Source organism: Hyperolius riggenbachi, chromosome 1 (genome assembly GCF_040937935.1).
Source record: "Hyperolius riggenbachi isolate aHypRig1 chromosome 1, aHypRig1.pri, whole genome shotgun sequence".
NCBI classification, from domain to species: Eukaryota; Metazoa; Chordata; class Amphibia; order Anura; family Hyperoliidae; genus Hyperolius; species Hyperolius riggenbachi.
This window is the reverse complement of record NC_090646.1, coordinates 524,092,411-524,118,158: the sequence shown is the minus strand read 5'-3', so window position 1 is coordinate 524,118,158 and position 25,748 is coordinate 524,092,411. Positions and strand designations below refer to the sequence as shown.

At 43.5% G+C, this 25,748-nt stretch overlaps 1 long non-coding RNA gene across 1 annotated transcript in view; it reads right to left on the bottom strand.

Moving 5' to 3' along the window:
- LOC137556378 (uncharacterized) overlaps positions 1-25,748 on the bottom strand; it is a 126,053-nt gene that overhangs the window by 96,493 nt on the left and 3,812 nt on the right. The window contains exon 2 of the long non-coding RNA XR_011029035.1: positions 22,010-22,185. This is a non-coding gene — a long non-coding RNA (uncharacterized lncRNA). The remainder of the gene's footprint in view (positions 1-22,009; positions 22,186-25,748) is intronic.

Sequence of the window (25,748 nt, the reverse complement as noted above, 5' to 3'; positions counted from 1 at the left end):
ATCCCAGCAGAAAGAACAGAAGGATCCCCAGCGCTAGCGAAAAGTGGCCAGCGCGATCCCAGGAGACAGAGTTGCAGAACAGAAGGATCCCCAGCGCTAGCAAAAAGTAGCTAGCGCGATCCCAGGAGACAGAACAGAAGAGATAGCTGGTAGCAACCGCTGCACCAGCTATACTCCAAGAACAGAGATCAGAACCATTTCCTCTCGACCACCGCTGGGACAGGACAATGGCAACAGAACATACAAACAGATAATACAATCCTAACTGCACTAGGGAAAACCTGCCTAGCGCAGATTCAGGAATTACTCTAAGCTGAACTTCAAACAAAGAGCATGGCTGACACTCCAGGCAGGAGTGTTACACAGGACAAAATCCTTATGAACAGCGAAGCACTGTGGGAAAGACATAGTACTTATAGTACACGCCTCCAATGAATGTGGCCAGGCAATTTGCATGACAACGTATGCAAATTCCTCTGCAAGCACAAACTACAAAACTGACAGAAGCTCTTCTTTCCAGAGTCCTGCAGCATGCAAATCTACACAATGGTCAAAAGGCTGGCTGCCTGCACAGGCAGCTGAGCAAATCATCACACCTAACTGGGGGTCCCTGTCACTTCCTAACCTGGGGGCACCTGTCACTACCTAAACGGGGGTCCCTGTCACTCACTACCTAAATGGTGGTCCCTGTCACTCACTACCTAAATGGTGGTCCCTGTCACTCACTACCTAAACGGGGGTCCCCATCACTCACTACCTAAACGGGGGTCCCTGTCACTCACTACCTAAACGGGGGTCCCTGTCACTTCCTAACATGGGTTCCCTGTCACTCACTACCTAAATGGGGGTCCCTGTCACTCACTACCTAAATGGGGGTCCCTGTCACTCACTATCTAACCTGGTGGTCCCTGTCACTCACTATCTAACCTTTTGGTCCCTGTCACTCACTACCTAAACCTGGGGGTCCCTGTCACTCTCTACCTAACTGGGTGTCCCTGTCACTCACTACCTAACCTGGTGGTCCTTGTCACTCACTACCTAATTGGGGGTCCATGTCACTCACTTCCTAACCTGGTGGTCCCTGTCACTCACTACCTAACCTGGGGGTCCCTGTCACTCACTATCTAATCTGGGGGCGCCTGTCACTCACTATATAACCTGGTGGTCCCTGTCACTCACTACCTAACTGGGGGTCCCTGTCACTCACTACCTAACTGGTGGTCCCTGTCACTCACTACCTAACCGGGGGGTTCCTGTCACTCACTACCTAACCTGGGGGGCGCCTGTCACTCACTAGCTAACATGGGGGTCCCTGTCACTCACTACCTAACCTGGGTGGCACCTGTCACTACCTAAACTGGGGGGATTCTGTCGCTACCTAAACTGGGGGACTCCTGGCGCTACCTTAACTAGGGGGCCCCTGTCACTACCTAAACTATCCAGGCCAGCCAGTCCAGCATCACCACCAGCCAATCTGCCCAGAATCACTGTCAAAAAGGCCACAGCATCACCACCAGTCAGGCCAGCATTTACTTCAACAGCCCAGCATTACCGCCAGCCAGGTCACAGCATCAGCGCCAGCCAACCCAGCCACAGCATCGGCCACAGCATCACTGCCAGGCCTTTCAGCCCACACATCATCCCCAATCCAGCCAAAAACAGTATTGCCAGGCACAGCAGCCAGTAGAGGAGAATTCAAGCATTAGGATGTAAGGAACCGTACTTATCATTCTTCCCGGACAGGGTTGTTTTGAGGCCTCTGTTGGAGTTTGTTCCTAAAGTAACCTCCGTATACCATCTGAACCAGGATTGGGTTTTCCCAGCTTTCTTTCAGGAGGAGTCACAGGCTGTACATCCTTTGGATGTAGTACAGACTTTGAAGAGTTATCTTCAAGCCACAGAAGACTTCCGTAAAATGGATAGACTGTGAGTGATACCAATGGAATATAGAAGAGGTCAGGCGGCCTCAACAAGAACAGTTAGCTCATGGCTTGTGAGAGTTATCCAAGCAGCTTATAAAGCTATGGGCAAGGAGCCTCCACAACAAATATCAGCTCACTCCACAAGGAGTGTATCTACCTCTTGGGCAGCATGGAATAATGTTTCCACTGAAAAGATATGCCAGGCAGCGAATTGGTCTACGATCCATACATTTATTAAGCATTATAGACTCGATTTGACTGCTCAATCGTCTGCATTGTTTGGAAGAACTGTGCTTACAGCAAATGTTTTGTAAATATCGTAAATAAATTTCAGAGTGTGACAGCATAAATAATGTTCTCTCCCTTCATTTCCTAGTTAAATCCCATATGTGTAATGACATGAAGCATTGGGAAAACGGAAAATTGTGTCTTACCTATCTGTAATTTTCCTTTCCCGCTGCTTCCATGTCATCACACAGAAACCCTCCCTTCTTCTCGACTTCGGTGATTCTGAGGTTGACAAGACGGGGGGAGTGATGTGTACAAATTTATATATTCAGCGCCCTATGGGGTAGAGTGGGTGGGGCATCTACCCATATGTATGATGACATGGAAGGAAAATTACAGATAGGTAAGACACAATTTTCCATTATTTTGTTGTACATATGCATTTTGTTAGGGCTTTATAGCTAGGTCAGAGCTCATGTATGTTAGGAGATCCCTGTCACGTGCTTGGAGATCTGTGTATTTGCTCTCTACCGAGATTCACTCATCATGCCATTTATACTAATTCATGGTGTGATAGTTTCCTCATCTGCAGCAGCATTCTATGTCAGATGGCAAGGAAATGAACAGCGCTACTTAAAAACAGACAAGTGCAGTGGCGTAGCTAAGGAGCTGTGGGCCCCGATGCAAGTTTTACAATGGGCCCCCCATGCACTCTATACATAGCAATTGAAACGGCACACTAAAAGCTGCCAATGGCAACTACAATGTCAGAGGTGCAAGAAGGGGATGGGGAATAGTTTGTTAATGATTACCACTATTCAAAGTATACATATAAATGATTATTATGAGCACAAGACCAATATAGAGCTAATACTGTAGTTGAGGGAGGGCCATTCGGGGCCCCTCTGGCCCAAGGGCCCCGATGCGGTCGCTACCGCTGCACCCCCTATTGCTACGCCCCTGGACAAGTGTCTACCTGCAAAAGAGTGCAAGCCCCACTTGTGGGATAAAATATACACCTAGCATACACATGACCTGTCTACCACTGGAGGATGTTGGTTTCCATAACAGCTTGCATACAACCTATTAAGTACTCGTCCCTCCCACTGCGAAGAAGTCAGTCCTCCATGGGAGGGGACCTAACACTATCTAAAACCTAATCTATGATATTCTATGTCAGATGTTGCACATTCTCATGCATATGTTCTTTGATAGATGTGTTACTGTATTAATCCACACTCTTGCATTGCATGCATGGTCTGATACTATGCTTTTGTCTGTATTTACAGTTTTACATTCTTTTGATCATTTACATTAAAGGATACCCGAGGTGACATGTGACATGATGAGATAGACATGGGTATGTACAGTGCCTAGCTCACAAATAACTATGCTGTGTTCCTTTTTTTCTTTTTTGCCTGAAAGAGTTAAATATCAGGTATGTAAGTGGCTGACTCAGTCCTGATTCAGACAGGAAGTGACTACAGTGTAACCCTCACTGATAAGAAATTCCAACTGTAAAACGCTTTCCTAGCAGAAAATGGCTTCTGTGAGCAGGAAAGAGATAAAAAATTAGTTCATAGATTTTAGCTCTGGCATACTTCAATGAATGTGTCATTGAGCCAAAACAATAAAACAGTTAAAACTTAAAAAGTAGATTTAAACATAAAATAGGACTGTGGAATATCCTAAAAAGTCATTTTTAGGAGAAGGAAGATAGATACAATCGTTTATTTCATTTGTTTATTTTCACCTCGGGTGTCCTTTAAGTTACCGGAACTTTCACAGTGTGATGATTGAAGGGCGAGTAAACTACCTGTCGAATTATTCTTCACAATAAGGGGAGCAGGACACTTTCCATGACAGTAACGGAATAATAAAGAGCTGGGATCCTTGCTTCAGGATCTGTCAGTGGGTCAGCTTTCCCTAGGTGGATTATCCTGATCATGGGTGTAAAATGGCTGTTGACCTCTGTACATGCTGTTTTCCTCTCTCTCCACAATGGATTGTACCATTGTTTGAGTGTTATTTTAACTCTTTTGGATTAAAGATTGGCCTTCAATGGAAGTACGCTGTTGCTTTGCCTTGTAATGCATTTTTTTTGTGCAGCCCATGTAATTTCCGCTCTGTGCAAAATGCATGCAAATCTAAAAAGTGCCTAAAAGTTAGAAAGCTCCAACACATTGTTTAATAAGAGTCACTGGAACCTCATAGTAGCTGGGTTCCGGTTCATAGCTGGTGGAGCTACATGCCAGAACCCAGCTGATATGGGGTATTTCCCCAGCTGAATGCCGGGCATTCACATTGACAATTACTGGCTAGGATGGCCAGGACATTCTTTTGTTCCCAAAATCAGATGCCACCTTAAAGAGGAACTCCAGTCTAAACAAACATACTGCCATTAAGTTACATTAGGTATGTTAATATGTTAATTAAAATAGATAGGTAATATAATCTCTTACCCACACTGTTTTAAAAGAACAGGCAAATGTTTGATTTCATAATGGCAGCCATCTTTTTGGTTGAAAGGAGGTGACAGGGAGCATGAGACACAGTTCCAACTGCCCTGTGTCCTGAGCACCTCTCCTAGTTGCTAGGCAACGTGAATAACAACATAGGAAATCTCATCATGCTCTGCACAGCATCAGGGGAAAAAAGCCCGGGCCTTTTTTCTTTGATGGGTGGAGCTTAGCAAAAAATGCAGCTAAAAATGATGCTTTGGTAAGAAAAACAAAGTTCTGATGCTGTGAAACTGTTAAAGAAACACCAAGCCTTTTCAGTTCTGCTGAGTAGATTTTTAGTCTTGAGGTTCACTTTAACATAGCTTTAAAATGGCTGAATAGTGTTAAGGGCTTTGCCTCTGACACAGGAGACCTGGGTTCGAATCTTGGCTCTGCCTGTTCAGTAAGCCAGCACCTATTCAGTAGGAGACCTTAGGCAAGTCTCAATAACACTGCTACTGCATATAGAGCGTGTCCTAGTGGCTGCAGCTCTGGCGCTTTGAGTCCGCCAGGAGAAAAGCGCAATATAAGTGTTTGTCTTTTTAAAATGAGTGAAAAACTGCCTTTCAATCAACTGCCTTTCAAACTGCAACAAGATTGTTATATGGAAAATAGAGGAGTCGTAGTTGGTGAAATTATAAACTGAAAAGCCGGAGTTGAAGTCGGATGATGAGGGTTTTTTTCCCGACTTCCCAGCCCTGAATATCAGAGCTTAACATTGATTTGTGTGTGTTTAAATTCTGTATTTGACATGGGTATATTTTAAGCATAGTTAATGAAATATTTTATGTTACAGCCATTATAGCTCTGTGAAAGTACACAAGGAACTTTTGTGCATGTACCGACAGTGCGTGATTATTATGCAAGCACTCATTAATGTTGGGATTTGCTGTTATTTCTTTTGATCATGATGTAATCACAGAAGGAAAGAACTGGCTCTGGTACATGTTACTCTCAGAGCTTCCATGCTGCTAATAGCTGTTGAACTGTTCTCGATTCAGTTTGTTGTGCCAATGCGTTGCTTGGAGATGGCATTATAAATTAAATGCTGAGCTGTGCCGAGAGCCATTAACGATGGATCAGCTCCAAAGAGAGAGGCAAATTATGCCCAACAAAAGTAGAATAGATGGATGGAAATCAAAATCACCAAACACCAGATAGATAAGTACAAGGATTCAGGACAATCTAATGCTGGGGATACACGGTAAGATTCTGAGCCATTAGACGACACGTCCAATCTCCCGTTCGATCGTTTCTGCGCTCGATTCTGCATGGGAGAAAATGGAAAAAGATAAGAAAAACTAGCGGAAGATAAGAGAATCGCCCACAGAATCGAGCGGCAAAAACGATCGGGCGTGGAATCAAGCGCCAGAATCTTACCGTGTATTCCCAGCATAAGAGATGGTAGATGCCGTACAAGCATAAACGAAGAATTCATAAGCACCTTGTCAGCCTGATAGATAGAATGCATGTAAATACACATCTCAACCATCCAAAGGGAATCTGAAGTGAAAATAAACCTATGAGATAATGAATTGTATGTATCGTACAGCTAAGAAATAGAACATTAGTCGCACAGATATGAGACTCAGATTCAGTTGTTGTCTATGCAAAAGGGCTTCTCGGAGCTCTCTGACCCAACTTGGTTTGGTGACAGTGCTATTTTATGAAGCATCAAAGAAAAAGTGAGACACAGCTTCAGATAAGGTTTTACTGCAGGGAAGTTCAGAGTCGTTAGAGCTGCTCTGTTTCATAACTTAAAATACAGTGTGTGGTTTGTAATTGCAATTATGACAGAATGATGCAGTTATAAAAAAAGTTATATAATTGAAAATAAAAATATGAGACTTTTCTTTGCTACTAATGTTCTATTAATTATCTGTACTACAAATACAATTAATTATATCATTAGTTTTGGGGTTTTTTGATTGTTTTTTCACTTCAGTGTCACTTTAAAGCTTAATAAATCCAGTAGAACGGATAACTTTCATTCTCTGTAGCCAGTTATATTCTCGCAGTCTCAGCTTTTTTTCTTTATATATTTTTTTTTCATCTTTTTACAGCCACTCATGAATTTTTAAGAAAAATGTGCTAAAACATTTATTACTTCTCCTGGAAGAGAATAGAGTAAGAGATCTTTGCTTGGAGCTAAAACTGAGCATTATTCGCTGTATGGTAGAGGTGCATGATGGTTGTGGATATTTGTTCCCTTGTGTGTTGGTTATTGATACCTTCTATACAGCTACTGAATCTCACGCCTCCTGTATGAGCGTTGTTCATTAAAAAAAAAGTACTCTGATTCTTAATAGAAGGCATCTATCCTGCATATCTGTATGATATGTACATAGCTGTATGGACTAATAGTTTTTGGTCAGTCTGGTATTTGCTAAACCTTTTATTTACTAATAAACTGAATGTTGGAACAGAGGTGCCAATAACAGGATAAAATGTTAAAATCCCTTTAAAAGAGGAGGTAGTGGTGGACTTACCTCCTCAGAGAAGACACACATTCTGTTGATTTATGGTCAATAATAATTTTATTTAAACACTCTACAGCACAATGCGTTTCTCAAGTTGAATCCTGCTTCATCAGACACTATTTGGAGAAAAAACTAATACAGGTCTGTGTAAGAGGTGGTTGGCTCAGACCTGTATTTGTTTTTGCTCCAAATATTGCCTCATGTAGCAGGACTGAACCTGCGAAACGTGTTGCTCTATGGAGTATTGTTGACCATAATTCAACAGAATTTGCATCTACTTTGAAGAGGTCAGTCCACCACTACCTCCTATTTTAAACAGATTTTATTGTATTTTATCCTGTTATTGGCGCCTCTGTTCCAACCTTCAGTTCATCGTTAAGTCCCCCCTTGGTGGAGGGGTGTTACCCCTTTCTCTTCGACCTACAGGGAGCAACTTCTTAACCTGAGTGGGGTCAGGTTTAATCTCCCCACCTGCTTGTACAGTGATTGCCTATTTGCTATTTGATAACCCATGTTTGTAAGTGTATGTATGTATGTATGTATGTGTATGTGTATATATATATATATATATATATATATATATATATATATATAATATTTGTATGTACATTACTTACTTTGGCATCATAACATACTACACTATCTTGGGCTCTAAGTGCCCCCTTTTGTGTTTATTTTCTATGCTAACTCCGATGGCAAAACCGACAACCATGCTTTGCAGGACCAGTGGAGTAACCACAATTCATGGAGCCCTCCAGTGAAACTTTGATAGGGCCCACCTCCCACTGTTCACACTCCTTTCCTTGCATCCCCTTGGTGCCCTTTGTGGATTTGGGGCCCATCTCACAAGGGTGATAAAACAATTGTGACCATGATCTTCATAGTACCCATAACAAGTTTAACCACACAAACACCTGATCTGAAGTTTAGTCCCATGCATCAGAAGGTTGGAAAGTTAGTAGTTCGGCCCCCCAACAGCTCTGGGTTCTAGTTACAGCCCTGCACAGGACTAAACAGGTGAAAAAGGGATTGTGTGGGTTATATGTGAGTTAGTGCGTGGGTGAGGTTAGCAGTAAGGCTAGTATGAGAGTACCGTGGTATCAAAATCAACAGCACCCATCTCTCAGAGCCCCGGAATAAGCAAGATAATTCTGGAAACCACTGAAACTACAACAACCAGTGTTTTGTGTAGGTTTGAGCACCCTCGCTGACATCCACCTCCACCATGCAAAGCTCCCCTAACACCCACCGCCACCCCCTACATCACCGCACAGCTAACCCAGCTTTAAGGGAGACCCCAGCATAGGTATCTTTGAATTTGGGGCCTGGGTTTGATATTTGTTTTTAAGCTGACCAATGGGATTCCTTCATTGAAAGAGATCCCATTGGTCAGTGTAAAAATCAATGGGGAACTCCGGAGGCAAATTCAAAGATGCTTATGCTGGTGTTTCCCATTGGTGTAGCGTGAAGTATAGGTGGGGTTAGATGTACAGCAATGCTGGAGATCTTCAATCAACATAACAAGAGGATATCTGCGTGGGACATTTACAAGGATGGAAACATTAATTAAAGATAGGTATTTAAGGTGTATAAGGCATAATAAACTGCATGTATCGTTGTTTAATTTGTTTTTTCCTTTTTAACGCTTTGTGGAAATGGGTAGGAGGTACTTCAGTATTTCCTCATAAGTGATTGCTACTGTAACCCCAGCAGCGCACATGCGCTGCACCTCATGTGTGACCATGGCGCATGTGCACAGGTTACAGTAACAACCAGTAATGAGGAAGTACAGAGGCCACAAGGAACAGAGCACATGGAGCTGTATAATGGCATTAGGCCGCAGTGTACTGCTATATCACAAGAAGCTGTAGGAGGAGAAGAGAAGCGCGTCTGCAACAACAAGACTGGAGCGAGGGGGAGAGGAGCGTGGCGGCAGGATGTGGTAAGTGTATCCACTTTTTCCTCCCAGTTTTTGGGTAAGAAAAAGTGTGTCTTATATTCCAAAAAATACGGTATGTGAAATTCAAGCTCATTAGTGATCACTACTGTACAGACAGATGTATTTTTCATTGGCAAAACATTTACAAACACAGAACATTTATATCACACTTTCTTCCTGGCGGACTCAAAGCACCAGAGCTTCAGCCACTAGGACGCGCTCTATAGGCAGTAGCAGTGTTAGGGAGACTTGCCCAAGGTCTCCTACTGAACAGGCAGAGTTGAGATTCAAACCCAGGTCTCCTGTGTCAGAGGCAAAGCCCTTAACCATTACACTATCCAGCCACATGTTTTAGTTTGAATACTCAAATTTCATAGGAATTTTGTAAATCTGTGACACCCCTATACTGATTTAGTACTGGAAAAGAACACATACAAAAAGGGAAAACGACATCCTTGGCAACCCACTCACCGTCCCAAGTGATTTAATAGCAGGGCAAATGTGAAAAAATGTCAAAAGTGTACTAAAGCAATCACATGTACTATATATGTACCAAAACTAGAAAGTAAATAGGCATATAAAGGTCACTGTAGATCTACGAAAAGACTCTCCTTTCATGACTGAAGCGTGCTTAGATTTCCTGTGTCTGTGGTGAAGGATTCTGTGTGTGATCAAAAGATACGTATGAAAGCCTCAATCGCCTTGCTGTAGCATCACGCTCAGTACTATTGTGTACTACTCCATGCTAGATGCTGTTTTGTATGCTTTATGTGACACAAGATCCACGGTTATTGGAAGAAGAAAATAATTTCAATAGAAAACCAATTCTTCTCTAAGCTAGCCAATGTAAATCCCCTGCTGAACAGAGCAAATCAATTCCTGTGGGCTTATTTATTACCATGTTTTCTAGACTGTTTTATCTCAAGAAGGAATTATAATTCAAAATCAATTTTGTCCCAATAAAAAAAAAAACATTTTATATTGCTATTTCTCACGTATTGTGACTATCCATGGCAGGCAAAATAGTCATGGAAAATGTTATTACCGGAATCTGATAACTTGCATGTGATTTTTGTCCTGGTCCCATTTTGTTGCTCTTGGTGATAAGTACAGCAATTGGACAGTTCCTGAAATTCTCTTTCAGAGCAGTTGAGCATTACGCTTCAGTGAGATGTTAGCAGCTACTTTGCTTCACTGAGCCATGAAATAAGTGAAACAGAACTGTAAGTCACTCTGTCACTGAGAATTGTGATGTAACAAATGGAAAGAACTTGCTCACTTATCGAGCTGTGAAAATCCTACAAAGTAATAATCTTCCTTACATTATTCAGTTGATAAAATTTTTTAATATAGATCCTGCTGCGCTAACCTTTTCCCATGAGTTATCTTGTCTATTGATAATTACCTAAATAATACATAATACAGTAATAAAACAATTCTGTAAATAGGGTAACAACTTATTTTCCGTGTGCTAAGTGCTGCAAAAGTTATCATAATATATATATTATATATATACAGATATATTTATATATATTGTGATATTCAGGGGATCTGGGATCACGTTCACTCAGTTTAGGCAGCGTCACAGTTCAAAACAAAAGCTTTGTTTATTTCAAACAAGAGTCTGGCGTCTGCCAAAAGTCAAAACAGAAAAAAAAATGCAGCTTAATCCAAAATTATGCAGTCCACTTTGCAAGTCAAACAATAGACCAGCTTATCTTCAGCAAGCAAACTTTAATGTCTTTGCAAAATACAGTCCACTTACTGACACACCTCAGGGTCTTTCTTTAGCAGGGCTGCCTTCCCTGCAGCTCTGGGAAGTCCAGCCAGGAGCTTTGCACACAGCCTGACACAGCTTGTCTCCTCAGCTCAGTACAGCTGTTTAGGAAATCACTTCCTCTTCCTTTCCCAGAGCTCAGTCAAAATAAAGCCCCACCTGCAGGTGAGGTTAACCTCTTGTGTGGCTGAATGGAGTAATGGTTAAGGGCTCTGCCTCTGACACAGGTGACCAGGGTTCGAACCTCGGCTCTGCCTGTTCAGTAAGCCAGCAGCTATTCAGTAGGAGACCTTTGGCAAGTCTCCCTAACACTGCTACTGCCTATAGAGCGCGTCCTAGTGGCTGCAGCTCTGGCGCTTTGAGTCCGCCAGGAGAAAAGCGCGATATAAGTGTTCTGTGTTTGTTTGTTTGTTTGTTTGTTTGTTTGTGTGCCAGTCAGGATTTTAGCTGAGGCTATCCCTAGATATTTCCTGGGGTGGAATGGAAGAGTCCGCCCAACCTTTCCCTTCCATTCCTGAGTCCGGGCCCTGAGCAACTAAAGAAAATGCAACCCTGAGGTTGCAAACTATCCCGGACTCCTTCCTCAGCTGTATGTCTAGGGGGAGCCAGAGTCAAAAATTGGAGAAATGTATCTCCCATCCAGGACCCATCCTTGGAGTCCTGTACAATATATACATATATTTGCATAATATAATATACAGTATATACAAATACAGTGAGAAATATCAAGGTGAAAAATTACCCTAACAAGGAATTCTCCACTCACTCAAGGAGGAACTTAAATGCACCAAATTAAATACTTCTGCTTTTGGTTAAATACAGATGTGAAAATACAAATCAATTCAAATCAAAGATAGCTTTATTGGCATAACCAAGCCAAAGCAGGGGGAATAGGGGACATGAGAAGGGGTGTGGTAGGGGTGCAGTGGGTTAGCAGTCATTGGACATTTTTTTGGTTGGGGGGAGGGGGGGTTACAGTTCATCTATGCTCCCCTCAGTCTTGATGAGATAAACAAATGTATCTATTCTCCTCCTAAAAATGACTTTCTTAGATATCCCACAGTCTTATTTTATATTTAAATCTACTTTTTAAGTTTTTACTGTTCTATTGTCTTTGCTCAATGACACATTCATAACGAATATCAGAGCTAAAATCTATGAACTTTTGACCCTTTTACCTTTTTCCTGCTCTCAGAAGCAATTTTCTGACAGAAAAGTCTGTTATGGATTGGCTATAATCGCTTTTCGGGTCACACTATAGTCTTATAGTCCCACCAGGTCCCGACTGGACAGAAATTGTCACTTGCATCTCTGATGTTTAACTCTTTCAGGGAGAGAAAGAAAAAAAGGAAAACTACATAGCTTTTTGTGCATTTGGCACTGTACCTGCACATGGGGGGAGGCGGGAGGATAAAGTCTCAATACAGTGGGAACCTATCATTATGGAGGGTGGTGAGGGAGGTGGGGACAGTGTAAAGATTAAGGAGGTTGGTAAAAATTCAAGTAGCCCATTTCATGTAAACAAAATTGGTAAATGTGGTGGTAAAAATATAAAGTGCATGGTAACCAATGCTCGGAGCCTTGCAAATAAAATAGACGAACTAGAGTTCATTCTGAATGACAAAGGCTATGACATTGTGGGGATAACCGAGACATGGATGGATGAAAGCCATGACTGGATAGCTAATTTAAAAGGATACAATGTGTTTAGGAGAGATAGAACAGGGAAAAAGGTGGAGGGGTTTATCTCTTTGTTAAGAATTCTCTTACAGCTGTCCTCAACGATGAGATGGAGGAAGATTGCGAAGATGTGGAGTCGTTTGGGTAAATATTCATGGTGGAAATAAAAGTTGCCAATTGCTTATTGGGGTATGCTACAGGCCACCTCTTATTAATGAAGCTGCAGAACTGTGATTACTACAGCAGATTGAAAAAGCTGCAAGTAAAAATGAGGTCATAATTATGGGCGACTTCAACTTTCCAGACATTGACTGGAGTATTGAGGCTACTCATTCTGGTAAAAGCAGCAGATTTCTGGCAGCACTACAGGACAATTACTTGACTCAAATGGTAACTGAACCAACTAGGGGGAATGCGTTACTGGATCTGATCATTTCTAATAGACCAGATAATGTATCAAATGTGCAGGTTCAAGAACATTTGGGAAATAGTGATCACAACATGATAACGTTTGATCTGGTGACTGATAGGCCATGGGGCAGCGGGACCACTAAAACTATGAATTTTAGAAAAGCAAAGTTCAATCAAATTAGGCAGGCACTAAGTTTGAAGAAAAGTTAAAGGATACCAGAGCTGGAGGATTCTGGTGAAATGTTCATACAATATGTGTGGGGTGATATTAGTTGATACTGTACTTACCACCTCTTCCGTTCCCCTACGTCACTCGCCTTTCTTGCCCATTCCAATGGCTGACCCAGGCGACTGAGGTAACCTATGACCCGGACACACTGCACCCCACATGTGCAGTATGTCCATTCAGCTTCTGACTACGCTAGAGCGTGCATGCCGGGAAGCAGGAGCAGGGGAAGCGAGTGCCTGTGTGGTGACTGTATTGAGCATGGGTACTGAACTGACATGGACATACTGCGCATGTGCGCTGCAGTATGTCTGGGTCATAGATTACCTGAGTTGCCTCAGTAATTGGAACAGCACTTTCTACAGGAAGAACCACTAGTGACAGAGGGAGGTGCAGTATGTATCTACTAATAACACCCTACACATAACATATGCCCATTTCACCAGAGTCCTTCAGCTCTGGTATCCTTTAAGTACTTATTAGATGTAAATTTGCACATGTAAACAGGGACGGATCTAGGGGGGGGGGGGGGGGGGCGAGCGGGTCTCTTGCCCCAGGCGCAGTTTTTTGAATCCTTAAAAAGGCGGCAAAATGAATGGCAGTTTAGGCGCCAAAACCTGACCTTTAGGCGCCAAACCTGACCTTGCCCCAGGCGCAACTTGGTCTAGATCCGTCCCTGCATGTAAACTGGTGCCAGGACAAAAGAGGACTGTAGTAATACTCATACAACCAGAGAGAAGCAGTCGTCCTTCTTTCTACAGTTTCTCTCCAGGCATTTATCATTTGTATCTGCATGCTGTGCTAATAAATCAATGTAAATGCTGGTACTCTCACATTCTGAACGGCCCTTAATCTTAACCTGCTAGATATAGAAGGCAATGGGTTCCCTATCGTACCCACGCTCTAAGCTCACTGCAGGCTAACTAAAAGCCGCTATTAGAGCACTGCACAGCACAGGGACATGTGGCAAGTACAGTTTAAGAAGCTCAAATGGGATTTTTATGGATTAAGTGTAAATTAAATTACAAGATATAAATAAATAATTTTATTAATCGTGAATTGTGCACGCTTCTTACTGGCATAGTAACAATGCTGCCTTAATGAAATTAACAGTTCTTTAATTGATTTCACTTGACTTCAGTTACTCTTCAAATTAAAAAAGAATTATCAATGTACTGTATGTTGCTGTTCCTATGTGACAAGAACTTCATGGCGCATTAACAAACTGCCATCCATGACATGTCAATTATTGCAGTTCATAGTTAAGACCTGGGATCCACTATTCATGCTTTCTAGGAATCACCCAGTTCCAAAAATCGCTACGTCAATGAAAGTGGATGGAGGTGAGCCCACTGGAGCGATTTGGCTTGCTGCATTTTTATTATTGTGATTTGCGATTCAATGTTAAAGTGAATCTCCAGACTAAAAATCTACTCAGCAGCACTGAAAAGGCATGGTGTTTTTTGAACAGTTTCACAGCATCAGAACTTAATTTTTTCACCAAAGCCTCATTTTTAGCTGCACGGAAGCTAGGCTCTGCCCCATCAAAGAAATCTGGCAGGGCATTTTCCCCTGATGCTGTGCAAAGTATGATGGGATTTCTGATGTTGCTGTTCTCGTTCTGCTGTTTTGGCGCAAATTTGTTTTTAATTTTTTTTTACATTTTGAATTTGAGATTTGAAGTTTAGCGCGCGCAGATGGGAGGAGTGATCAGGACACAGGACAGTTGGAACTGTGTCTCATGCTCCCTGTCACCTCCTTTTAACCAAAAAGATGGCTGCCCCCATGTAATCACAAACATTTGCCTGTTCTTTTAAATCAGGGTGGGTAAGAGATTATATTACCTATCTATTTTAATTAACATAACTAATGTAACTTAATGGCAGTATCTTTGTTTAGGCTAAAGTTCCTCTTTAAGTATAGGATTGCTGCAAACCTCTTTTCCATTTCTGTACAAAATCAATTTTGTAGCAGTTTTATGGTGTACATGTAATTAAGGAACTGAGAAATGTGGTGCAGGGTGAAGCCGAAAAATAGCTCACCCTGTTCATGTCCTGGCGGCATTAATTACTATTGCCCCTCCAGGTCACCATGGAGTGTGGGGTAAGACGTAATTCGGCTGCCAACCAGGCTTGGGCCGAGGCAGAGGCGAGAGAGGTTCCAGCCTCAGGGCGCAGTGTAGGAGGGGGCGCACAACTCACTCAGCTATCATTCCCCTACTGGGTTTGAAACAGAGAAAAATAAGAAAAGGGTATAGCATGGCAGTGACTGCAAGCCAGATAACTAGAGATTAAGGTGTTGGGGGGGGGGAGGGAGTTGGGGGGGGGAGGGGTTGGGGAACCTCTTAGTCTAATAGCAATCAGTGTGTGATGGCTGGGGTGGGAGGAATGGGGGGCGCACTTTAGTGTCTCAGCATTGGGTGCTGGAGGACCTTGTCCCAGCTCTGCTGCCAGCTATTACACGTGTTACTGTAGTTTGTGCTACGTCTCTTGATGGTGCCCAACTTATTGCCTGAGCATCGCTATAGCCGTAATTCCCATTATGGCCTATAGCAGCACCTGGAGCGCCAAATTTCCAGTGCCTGATTCAATTTTACTACCCAAATCACCGAAACAGGGTGCCTTATAGCAGACCCCGAATTATATCTCCCTCTGAGTCGCTACAACTCAGAGGAGGAATAGTATTCAACACCCCTGGGAATTAGTGTGGCAGCAGGATGAGTCGTCATTCAGTTCGCCCTTTGCCCAGCTCACCAGCAGCATTACAATATGTACTCCAAATCACCTCCAAAAAATGTAATTGCAATCACTAATCGCAATCGCTGGAGCTAAAATAGAATCGCTACAAAAACATAGGGGATTGCTGCTGAAATTACTTAACAAAATGCTAGAAAGAACACTGAGCAAATTGCAATTTGGGATTGCAAGTGGGCCCCAGGCCTAAATGCTTCTCTCCCTTGTATGCAGAGCCACAGAGACATTCGAGTCCAGAAGTGACCATAAGCAAGAGAGAGTCAGACTTAGGGCAAAAATCAGTTTGTGCAGATAAGTATACACATCATTTATTGTTCACATCCTTTCCCTTGCCTCTTACCCTGTGACCCTCACAGCTGCGGACGGGGCATCTCGAGAGGGTCATAAAACAAATGTGGAAATCGTAATCTTCACACCCATTACAAGTGTAGCCACAAAAACACCTGATCAGAAAGATGGACCCCTTTATGGGAGCAAGGTAAAAATTAGTAGTTGAGGCCCCCTTATAGCTCTGGACCCCCTTGAAGGCGAAGGTCCTGCTCCCATATAGTTGTGCCCCTGTGTCAGACCTGTTGCTCAGTTAACTAAGCACTTTAACCTCTAAACGACAGCGTCACACCAATTGGCATGAACGAGGTGGCTCCCCAGGACCGCCTAATGTCGATTGGCGTCAAGTCCTAGGGGCGTGTTTGGCAGGAGATAGTGTCCGCCGATGCGTGCGCATCTACGCTTGAATGACGGAGCTCCGCAATTGCTGGTAGGAGACTGTTAGCCAGGAAAACCGCCATCTATTTAAACTGTACAGTGCTGCAATCTATGGCAGCACTGCACTAGGGACAGCAGTGTGACACGGCTGTCCCCCTGGGAAGCAGAGAAGCGATCCGCTGTCATAGGCTGAAACCTATGACAGCTGATCGCTATCATTGTCTGGCTGGGGGAGAAAGGGAGGGTGGCTAGAAAAAATAATTAAACAAATAGCTACATTTGTTCAAAAAATAAACAAATGAATAATAAAATAAAAACAAGCAAACACTGCTCTGTTGGTGGTCAGAAAAGGGGGGGGGGGGAGGGATGAATCACTTGTGTGCTGAGTTGTATGGCCTTGCAGCGATCCCTTAAAGCTGCAGTGGCCTACATTTTAAAACATAGCCTGGTCACTAGGGGAGTGTAAGCCTATGGTCCTCAAGTGATCTGAGTGTTCGATGAATATGCAAGTTCAAACCAGCCTTTGCATCAAAGCAAGGCTTTATGGGCCAGTTGAGTTGTGGAACATGACGATCAATCAACCAGTAGCTGTATAATCAATTTAAGCATTTCTCAGATCTGATATTCCCTGCGGAGTCAAGGATGAAGCCAGGGATGTCCAGCTCACAGCTACATGTTTGGCCATGAATAATGGTAAAGTACCACTAGAACCTATATAATGGAATGCATTTAGCCACCATGTGACTATGTATAGTGCACTTCTAGCCATTCATGTTACAACCTGCGTCAGCTGGTGGTGAGCAAGTCTCCTTTGGCGTGAGAACCGAGTGTTCATATTGTGCTTGGCGGGAAGCTTTTAGAGCTGTATTTTCTACATTTTCTCTGACCTTTTTGTGCTGCCTGGAAACAGTATATTTATGAATACAAGACAAGCTGTTAGCGAGAAGAGAATGCACTCTGGTATCAAGTATATATTTACATATTTTCTGCCTGGCATCCTTGTCTTGTATTCATAAATACACTCTTGGCCATGCAATCTGCAGCCACACATCATATGCAAACAATTAAAGTATGCATGCAGTTCAATATTAAGAAGCTAATGTGAAATCATTCAAACTCATTTGCCTCTGCTTTTGTTCATATAACAGTCACTATTTACTCCTGAAATGTTAATGTGCTCATACCCAGCAAGCATACATTTGCATTCTCTACGTAACCACAGCTAGATCAGTCTGACTAATATGACTATTACCATTTGTCATTATAATGGACGCCTGGTCTAGCCCTAAGTTCAACAGCATGCTTAGAAGTGGTGCAATCCATGGAATTGCTGTGAGGCCAAGGCTCAGGAGGGCGTCCCAACCCACTATCAGTATCAGGGGGGCTGCAAAAGTACATTGTTGAGCCCAGAGTAGTGGTTAATTTCCTCCAGGCAACAACAGCTAGGCCCTGGTTCCAAACCCCACAGTCTCTATGCCCTGCTATGCTTCATTGTGCTCTGCTTCCCTGCTCCTTTTGATCTATGGCGATGCACCCTGCAGTGCTCCCCCTGGTGGTGAACAGTATATATGCAATGAAGATGCTTGCAGTATTACATTAATTTTTTAGTACCAAATTGTCTTTTAAAGGAAATGAATGCAAACCAGAAAAAAGTTAGATACTCACCTATGTAAAAGAAAGGCTCTGGATGCCACGGAGCCCTCCCGGTCCTCTCTTTGTGCCCTTGGTCCACTAGTGCACATTACCCCCCATAAGGGGAAATGTAGCATTCTGTTTCTTTGAAACGTAGGTAGAATTTCCCAAGTCAGGAAAAAACAGTGCTTGAAATTTGGACATCGGCCATACGAATTTCAGCTATAGCGCTGCTCAGTCATTAATTTTATGCGCTGTCAAAAGACTAAGCCCAAATTACAATAATAACAGTGTGCGTCAGTCACCAGCAGTAGCTGGAAGCTAAATTACGTCTTTCCCCAGTGTGAATGGCAGTTTGGAGTGGGAATGGTACTTAATGCCACTAAGACTTTTGCAGAAGCAGAGTGAGCCATTTTTTGGCTTTACCCTGCACCTAATTTACAGGTGCGTTAATTACATGTATGCGAATAACACACCCTGGCAGAGGTCGAGAAATGCCCAAAGTGTGTTGGTGGGCACCGATGGCCATGTGACACACACCAAAAAACCTCTGTGACTGCCCCATAGAGTATGGGAATAAGGTAGATGTCGCCAATAAAGAGGGAAAGTGCGGTTCCGCATGAGCAGTACAATAGGAGCGTTATGCGTACAATAATATGTGGATTTTCATTACGCACACATATTTTTTTGCATGTCCAACGCTTATGCAATCACACATTCAGTCTAGCATATAGTTTTACGCATCGTGATGACATCAGCGGATATGACGTTTTTGATCCGGATATAATAATGGGTGTTTCCCCACCTGCTTTGAACCTCTGTAGAAGCGCTGTTGCACCCACCCCACCAGGACCGGTATGTGCATTCCACTTTATTTGCATCTCATGCTCACGACTGTTACATACTGTATGTGTTATACAAGCTTCATCCAATAAACACAGAAGACTGCAGTGCTGACCAGGGCTGCTCATCAGGATTCCGGATATCTGGATAACTAGGATATCCGACCATTTTTACGCTATCCGATTCGGATTCCAGATTTTTAAAAAATACAGTTAGCTATCTGCGGATATTTGGCCACATAACCCGGATATCCGCGGATATTGCGGATAACCGGATCCGAAATACTGTAATTAAGGAGATGATGTCCTGGAGCCAATTAGAGGGCTTCCAGCAGAAGCCCTAGCAACCAATCACAGAGGGGAACCCTGGCCAGCCCCACCTGACCTCATTGAGCCAATCAGAGGGCTCCCAGCCTAATCCCTGGCACCCAATCACAGAAAAGAACACTGGCCAGCCCCCCTGTATAATAAGGAGGGCTGCCATAATGAGACATGTCGTCTTAGCTTGCTGAATGCTCACTGAGAGACATGTTCCAGTGCTGGTGTCCCAGTTGTGCGGTTGGACTTTGAACACAATGTGGGCTGCATGACCGCTGTCTTGAACCTAGGCCTAATGTTAATTGACAGCCATTTTTTTTGGGGGGGGGGGGGGGGGATTTTAAGTCCCCACATCATCAATTAGTGTTTCCCTTTACAAAATAATGATGCTACATTTCTCATATGCCCTAAAAAACGTTTTTAAAGCAATTTAAAGGTCACTTCCGGTTTTCTACCCGGATATCCGAATCCGCCGGATACTAGGGTCAGATATCCGATTCGGATCTGGAAATTTTGAACTTGGATTTCCGACCCGGACTGGATAGCGGGGTATCCGGATTTGAATCTGATCTGGATTTTGAAAAGGGGTATCTGAGCAGCACTAGCGCCGACCTTCATTTTCCTTCTTTATTAGGTACTATGGTTTACTTTACTGGTCAGAGCATGCCATACTTCCATTAGTGAGCTTGCCACTCCTGGATTGGTGCAGTAGCCACCCTCGAATGAATATTAGCTGCAGTGCCAACATCTTCACTCTCTCACTACTGTTGTAAGGTAGATGTCTGCAGTGTTCCTGCAGTGTGCACTGGATAAAGATGAATGGTTGGCAGACAGTGTACCCCTCCAGATATGCAGGTTGCAGCAGCAGAGTAAGATACAGGAGGCGAAGGCTGCAGGAAACTGAAGACAGCGCATGCGATTCATATATATTGAAGATCATTAATATTGCTATTATCCCCTGCATGAACCCTGTTTCAATCTGGAGTTATGAGTTATTTTGTGAATGCCATCTTTTATAAATATCAGTGAATGGTATATTGATCAGGAGAATTGCTATGTTATCAGCATTGGATACATCTATTGCTTTGAATATACAACTATTACATTGCCTTTGTTACATCCTTGCTCCTTTAGATTGTAAGCCTGTAAGGGCAGAGCCAACTCCCTTTTCTTTCTTGTAATTTACTATGTGTTTTGTTAGGCACAATGTATTAGTCAATGGGACATTTATCTACCAACTGTATATAGACGTTATCTACCAACTGTATAGTATTTGCCATTGTCTATTATGTAAGCATGTTTCATTGTTACTTTGCAGAACACTATGGAGGATGATGTCACTACACAAGTCAATAATAATAATACAGTTTTGATTATCTGCTTGCGTTTAAATGGCTCAGGTACCATACACCATTATACTATGGGAAATTAACCAGATGATAGGATCCTTGACAAAGGACTAGACACCGACTGCTTGACTATGTGTGATAAATACATCTTAGGTTCAGAAATAAGGAAGGCCCCTTGTCATTGTGTTCAGTGAATTTGGTGACCATGTGGCTCACCTGACAATATTGTCAGTTTTAACTACCTACGGACCGAGCGAGTATGAATCTACGGCGGGCAGGGGGCGCTGTGGTCCTGACCGGACGTAAGCTCTACGTCCCATTGACTGCGCGCCCCCGCCCTTCCCCGTCGCTCGGTCCGCTCTGCCCCCGCCGCAATGTGATGCCCTGCCGCCTCTATGACGGCAGAGCACTGTGAGCCGGGCAGGAGCCGTTTTCATTGGCTCCTGGCCCTGTCATTCATGTAAGCCATTCCCATTGGCTTACATGGAATGACAGGGTCAGGAGCCAATGAAAGCGGCTCCTGATCGGCGCACAGCACTCTGCCGTCATAGCGAGGGCCGAGAGAGCAGCCTGCGGCGGGGACAGAGCGGTGTGTCCGGCGGGAGCGACGGTAACTTGCGGCGATTCGTCGGGAAGTGGCGGTTTGCTGGACCAGCACCCTCTGGTCCTTAAGGAGGCAGAGGGTGCTAGTCCAGAAAGGGTTAAAGTACCCCTGAACAGAGTTTATTTGTTTATTTTTAATGATGTTTTATATGTGGTGCTGTGACATATGTCACAGCACCATCCTCACCCTCCAGCACCCCCTGTGGTCTACTCACTGCTCAGATATAATAATCAACTGAGCAGAATGCCGATTATGGACGGGGAGGAAGTGGCAGTTCCCCTCCTCTCAGTCTGTCCTTAGGAACGCCCCTATCACTCCCTGCTTATTGTTCCAGATACACTGTGTCACTTACACATCATTAAAAACAAGCAAAAAAAAACTTGGTTCAGGGGTACTTTAATATTATGATACTATCCGGGTTGGCTCTAGATGAAATGGGAGAATGGCCAAAAAATGAACATGATGTCCCATACATTATACTAGCGGCATTAGGTAGCCTTTGGCGACCCTCCCCCCCAACCCCCGGATAGTGGTATTAGGTGACCTATGTTCTTCCCTTCACCCCTGCATACAGTGATATTAGGAAATGTGTTTGCCTTCCCCAACAATGGAGAAAACACACAGCTGAGCATAATATCTCACCTGTCCTGCACTGTGCTTCCTCCTCAGTCCTCAGCACGCTCCAGCTTCCTGTATCTCCTTGCTGGTGCCTCTGATCTGTTACCCACAGGCATATATACATTCTTTCCAGGGAATACTGAGACACCCCCATGGGGAGATGGACTGCTCCAAAATCAGATCTGTCAGATTTTTACTACCTATTGTGACAGCAACATAGGAAAAAAGTAATTTATAGTGTATTTTTCTCTGGGAGATATATACATTGTATATGTCTGCATTTTACATTTTTCTGCTAGTTGTCCTTTAAATGTTAACTCTTTCTCTGTCTGTTCTGACACATCTATGACAATAAGGCCCTTTTCACACTGGCGCTTTGCGTTACCATGTTTTACCACAGTGTAACGCTACACCAATGTAAGTCTATGGGACATTTCATACCTGGTGCGGTGCGATGCACTGAAAGCCGTGAATTTGACGCACGAGCAAAATGCGTTGTCGGGCAACATGTGCGGTGACTTGCGACGACCGGAAGTCATGTAAGTCTATGGTGGTGCAAAGATTTAAAAATGTTTGCCGTTTACATTGCGTAGCGCACGTGCGGAAGCGTATTTGTTCAATACATTTCCGCGCAATTCAAATTTCAGCCACAGGAAGTGAGCGCTAGATAGCCTCACTTCCTGCTTGGCCTGCAGCCAGAAAGGAGATTACCACGCATTGCCGCGGTAATCCCCAAAGGCAATTTTTAGCATTGCGATTGTCGCACCGTAGCGCTCTCATAATGCCAGTTGCCAGTGTGAAACCGGCCTAAAGGGAAAGAACGAAAAGTCTAAATCTAGCAGATTGTAACACCTGTGCAGTTATTTAGTTAGTATATGTCTAAACAATCAGCCTGATTATTCATTAAAACACCAGTGAAGATATCTCCAATAAATATACATACATTCATCTGTGATGAATTTGTAGTTTGTGTTGATGAAACCTGTGTCCCATGTGACCATCTGGGGGTTAAGGAATCTGAACTGTGATACGGATCACTCGTTTCCAAAAGAAAGACGTCATCCCAAATCAAAATGCAGACAAAACTACAGAAGTTACTCATCGGGTTATCATTTTTTAATAATTCCAATTATTCGTATTTTGCCTGGAGTTTATTTTTAATCCATGCGCTGGAAATGATGTGTTTGCCCTTATTAGAATTATGCAAAAGCTCTAGGCTAACATTTTAATAATATTGACATGAAGCTAAACTAGAACACCTGTAGCTTTGTGGATCTACAAAGTACAACACTATCTCTAAGGGAAGATCCTTAGCCCCCTTGTTTACCAGCGGATAATGACCCATGATTGAAAACTCTGCCAGGTAAATCCAGCAAGAAGATGGAAAGGTTCTTTGCATACTTACATCGATTTGTATTGAGTTTGGAGAAGGTTTATTAGAGGAAAAGTAAAACTACGATGTGAGGATTCCTTCTGATTAATTGAGGCAGTTGGTCAGTTTAACAATGTCCCATTTTTATTTTTGTTTCTAATGAACATAAATTCTGAACACGCACCAACGGCATGGATGTTGCCAATCAATACATGGGATCCTTAGAGTGTAACATCAAAAGCTTATCTGTTCTCCCAGCTGATGCTCAGTCAAGTGCAGATTCCTGCATCGGTTGCCTTCCTGATAGTGCCGCTGTTTCCATATCATTGTGCTGGCTCCAAAGCAAGACCAGCTGGGCTGTTGCTTCCATGTCAACTCTTTAGTGAGCCTGCTGTCACCCTTGTTTTACAGCCTTTCCAATGAAGCACAAATCTGTATTGATTTTGAAGGCACTAGAGCTGTAAATTACTGGCCATGACCGGCTTGGTCGAACCCAGATGAAAATCTATTGATTGCTCAGAGGGTCTAAATCTAATTAGTACATGGTATAAACTATAACAACTCACAAAGATAGAGTAATTAGAGCAGCAATATTTCTTTCAAAACTATTTAATAGCCTTTGGTGATAAGGGAGCAAAGGTGTCAGAAAGTATGGCTTCTTGTGATCTTTTTTCTTCCTACACTTGGGCTCAGCCCTTGTTGCCACACAGTAGCCTTATAGATGGATATGGCTAGCCAGTAATAACAGCTTGTAGAGCAATGCCTGTTCTATTACGTTATCAGCTCATGTCACAGGGATATATGACCTGGTCCAATTCTGACAGGTGAGTAATAGAATACAAAGGAAAGGTCGTGATCTTTTTTCTTTCCTCTCATAAACCAGATTCAAGACTAATATGGAAGAGCCCTGAAGATGAAGATTAATGATTGTGATTATTTTACTACTAGTGTTCCTCTTATATGCCTCTGTTTGGTTCGAAGGCAGGGTGTCACAGTGTTTGGAAGGATAATGTGTACATTACATGCAGGGTCTGGCACTTTATGTGTTAAAGAGAACCAGAAGCGATCGGTATATGGAGGCTGACATATTTATTTCCTTTTAAACAATACCTGTTCTCGATTTCCGCTTTATCTGTGAGGCACACTCCAGAAGACCAAATCTGTATAGCAATGTCTCCACACTGATTCAGAAATCTCCACAGGCAAATTTACTCGATAAAAAAGGACTCTAAGTACAATCCAAAGTGCATACAGTCAAAAATGGCGCAGAGTAAAAAGTGGCGCACCATTCTGCCGATCATAAAACGCTATTTACCGTTTTAATGTAAATACATTAAAACGGTAAATAGCGTTTTATAAAACAGAACAGTGCGCCATTGAAAAATTAAGGGAGCTAGTCAGAGGAGGTCGGGCTGGAGGAGAGGCAGCGGGCTGGCAGCGGGAGACGGGCTGGAGGAGAGGCAGCAGGCAGTAGGCTGGCAGCGGGGGTCGGGCTGGAGGAGAGGCAGCGGGCTGGCAGTGGAGGTCGGGCTGGAGGAGAGGCAGCGGGCAGTGGGCTGGCAGCGGGGTCGGGCTGGTGAGGCAGCGGGGTGGAGGGAGTAGGTAGCATGTGTATACATTACATTGTCCCGGCCGGGATCGCTCCTCACTTCACAGCTTGCACGAGTCCTGCATCCAGCCAATCACCATGCGGCTTCAGTTTCCGCATGGTGATTGGCTGGATGCAGGACTCCTGCAAGCTGTGAAGTGAAGGAGCGATCGCCGGCCGGGACAATGTAATGTATACACATGCTACCTACTCCCTCCACCCCGCTGCCTCACCAGCCCGACCCCGCTGCCAGCCCACTGCCCGCTGCCTCTCCTCCAGCCCGACCCCACTGCCAGCCCACTGCCCGCTGCCTCTCCTCCAGCCCGACCCCCGCTGCCAGCCCACTGCCCGCTGCCTCTCCTCCAGCCCGATCCCTGCAAAAAAAAATAAATCACATTTTAAACGATAAATATCGTTTTAAGTGCAGCGCCATTCTGACACTATTGGCGCTGTGCGCCATTTTTGCCTGTCCCCATCCAAAGTATCTTTACTTGCATTAAAAGCATACAAGGATGTTTTTAGAACTTTTCCATAGGTAAAAAGATGATGCGTCTTGCAAGGTGCAACACGATTACCTCATCAACTGACTTAAGTCTATGGTGCAATTCACGAAGCTTCTTTCCTGTCTTTTTAGGACCTCTGTCGTGAAAATCCTAAAATTTAAAATATATGTAGACATAAACAATTAAGAAGTACGTTTCTTCCAGAGTAAAATGAGCCATAAATGACATGTCTCCTATGTTGCTGTCACTTACAGTAGGTAGTAGAAATCTGACAGAACCGACAGGTTTTGGATTAACCCA